We start from the raw sequence: 3,611 nt of genomic DNA on the forward strand, positions 1-3,611 counted from the left end.
CTGCTGATAAAGTGGCCGCGTTTAGTAAAACCATTTTCCTACGGAATGCAGGCTCATCTCACTGCCCCATCCCATCTGATCCTGCTGTATCTTGCCATTGGCTGAAGTTTTACAATGTGTATTCTAAGAAATAAACTGTGTCTATTTTAGAAATCCAAAATAGGTGTTTAAATGAGAAATACTTGTTATTCAGTTAAATCTGTCATTTTTGATTTGATTTGATTTATTATTGTCACATGTATTAATATACAGTGAAAAGTTTTGTTTCTTGCGCGTTATACAGACAAAACATACCATTCATAGAGAAGGAAACGAGAGAGTGCAGAAGGTAGTGTCACAGTCACAGCTAGGGTGTAGAGAAAGGTCAACTTAATGCAAGGTAAGTCCATTCAAAAGTCTGACCGCAGCAGGGAAGAAGCTGTTCTTGAGTCGGTTGGTACGTGACCTCAGACTTTTGTATCTTTTTCCCGAAGGAAGAAGGTGGAAGAGAGAATATCCGGGGTGCGTGGGGTCCTTAATTATGCTGGCTGCTTTGCCAAAGTAGCGGGAAGTGTAGACATAGGAAGTATAGTGACAGCCTCTTGTCAGCGCTTTCTATAGTCTAAGATCATTCACTCTTAAATCAGTGTTGTGTTAGTGTTCTTAAACCATGATTATGTGTTTTCTATTAGCCTAATTTAGCCCTCTATATCAGACCCCAACTGTTCACATTATATATTAATGATTGGGAAGAGGGAACTAAATGTATTATCTCCAAATTTGAAGATGACACAAAAGTTGGGTGGAAAGGTGAGCTGTGAGAAGGATGCAGAGATGATTTGGACAGACTGAGTGAATGCACATATGCATGTCAGATGCAGTATAATGTGGATAAATATGAGGTTATCCACTTTGGTAGCAATAATAGGAAGACAGATTGTTATTTGAATGAGTATAAATTGAGAGAGGTGGATACTCAATGAGACCTTGGTGTCCTTGTGCATCAGTCACTGAAAGCGTGCAGGTGCAGCAGGCAGTAAACAAGGCAACTCTGTTGGCCTTCATAGTGAGAGAATTTGAGTGTTGGAATAGGGATGTTTTACTGCAATTATACAGGATGTTGGCGAAGCCACACCAGGAGTATTGTGTGCAGTCCTTATCTGAGGAAGGATGCCCTTCTGTAGAAGGAGTACAGCGAAGCTTTACCAGGCTGATTCCTGGGATGGCAGGCCAGTCATATGAGTAGAGGTTAAGTCCGTTAGGATTATATTCACTGGAGTTTAGAAAAGTGGAGGTGATCTCACAGAAACTTATAAAGTTCTAACAGGATTAGACAGGGTAGATTCAGAAAGAATGTTCCCGATGGTGGGGGAGTCCAGAACCTAGGGCTCATAGTTTGAGGTTAAGGGGTAAACCTTTTAGGACTGAGGTGAGGAGAAATTTCTTCACCCAAACGGTGGTGAATTCACTACCACAGAAAGTAGTTGAGGCCAAAACATTATGCGATTTCAAGAAGAAATCAGATATAGCTCTTGGGGCTAAAGGGATCAAGGGATATGGGAGAAAGACAGGATCAGGATATTGAATTTGATTATCAGTCATGATCAAAATAAATGGTAGAGCAGGCTTGAAGGCTGAATGGCCTACTCCTGCTTCTATTTTCTCTGTTTCTATGTTTCTTTATTCCACTGAAAAAGACCCAAACTTTCCTGCTCTCATTCTAGTGACATAGAGAGTCATAGGGGTTGATAGGGAGTAATAGTGAGTAGTGTTGTAGTCGGTGGGGTGATCAGTGGAGAGTCGGTGGGGACCAATTGTCTAGTTACCCAGGAGTTAGACATTGTTTCTTTCCTGTCTAATATTTCCAGGGTACCTATCTCAGTAACTGAAGGTAACTGGAACCCTCCCAATTCTTTGACTCTAACTTGGAGTTAGAGACTTTTTCGGAGGGTGCTGGGGATCGGGGGGGTTGCCCATTGGAAGCTGAAACTTACCAGACAATTACTGTGAAATCATGCGTTGGGACCTCCGAGGGGTTCCTGTAGCACACCTTCTGGGGCACGTCCAGTCTCTGACTATCCAGAGACCTGAAGATCTGTGTCACAGTGTGATTGCAGCTTCCTCTCTCGTGACGTGTTGAGCACCATTTTCTACAGTATACCCCTCACATTCCGCGGTAGTTCATACGTTCTTTATTCCGAGATGCTGTAAGACTTTCTGCCCTTGAGTTTCCTCGTGTGTGCAATCTGGAAGTTAGATCTGAAAATAAGCCCATATTGGTGTTGCTAAATTAGACTGTGAGTCTCACGAGAATGCTTCAGAACTTGAAATGGACATAAATGAGAGAAAACAATTAGAGACCGAGGCAAACACTAAATCAAACGCATTTAACCATCATGCATGCACCACAGGCCCTTCAGGGTTGACATTTTGTAATAAGAGAAGCTTTTAAATTTTTAATGTGATTTATACTTATGTCTTAAAAATGTATTAAAATAATTAGAACATACAATGTAGAGTTGAAATTAAATTTGCCAAAGAAGCCCTCAGATTTTTCAAGAGAATGACAGTGGAATCGCTGAGGCCTGTCTGGTGGTAATATATCAGTCATTGCAGGGGAACCCATGGGCAACAGCAGTTGTAGGAAACTGGTGCCTGAAGGTCTGGAACTTTGCTGGGGGAATTCAGTTGGGGCAGAGGGAATAATATGCTGCAGGAGATGGAAGAAATTCCAGGGCTGTATACTGACTTGCGGCATTTGCTCATTTCCTAAACTCTGCAATCCTTTAGGCTGCATATTGAATTGTGGCCCAGTTATATGTGTTTCTTGGTAGACTTTTCTTGCACTTGGGCAGACAAGTGGCAAGAAACATTCGTGCCACACAGATACCAGATGACCATCACCAATAAGAGACACTCAAACCAGTGCCCCTTGGCATTCAATGATGTTAACATCACTGAATCCCTCCCTGTCAACACTCTTGGGGTTACCATTGACCAGAAACTCAACTGGACTCGCCACATAAACACAGAGGCTACAAGAGCAGTTCAGAGGCTAGGAATACTGCAGTGAGTAACTCACCTCCTGACTCCTCAAAACCTGTCCACCATCTATAAGGCACAAGTCAGGAGTGTGATGGAATACTCCCCACTTGCCTGGATGGGTGCAGCTCCAACAACACTTAAGAAGCTTGACACTATCCAAGATAAAGCAGCCCACTTGATTGGCACCACATCCACAAACATCCACAAACATCCATTCCCTCCACCACCGACGCTCAGTAACAGCAGTGTGTACTATCTACAAGATGCACTGCAGCAACTCACCAAAGATCCTCTGACAGCACTACCCAAATCCATGACCACTTCCATCCAGAAGGACAAGGGCAGCAGATACATGGGGAACACCACCACCTGCAAGTTCCCCTCCGAGCCACTCACCATCCTGACTTAGAAATATATCGGCCGTTCCTTCACAGCCGCTGAGTCAAAATCCTGGAATTCCCTCCCGAACGGCATTGTGGGTCAATCCACAGCACATGGACTGCAGCGATTCAAGAAGGCAGTTCACCACCACCTTCTCAAGGGCAATTAGGGATGGGCAATAAATGCTGGCCAGCCGGCGACGTCCA

The sequence above is a fragment of the Mustelus asterias genome, chromosome 22 (assembly GCF_964213995.1).
Source record: "Mustelus asterias chromosome 22, sMusAst1.hap1.1, whole genome shotgun sequence".
NCBI classification, from domain to species: Eukaryota; Metazoa; Chordata; class Chondrichthyes; order Carcharhiniformes; family Triakidae; genus Mustelus; species Mustelus asterias.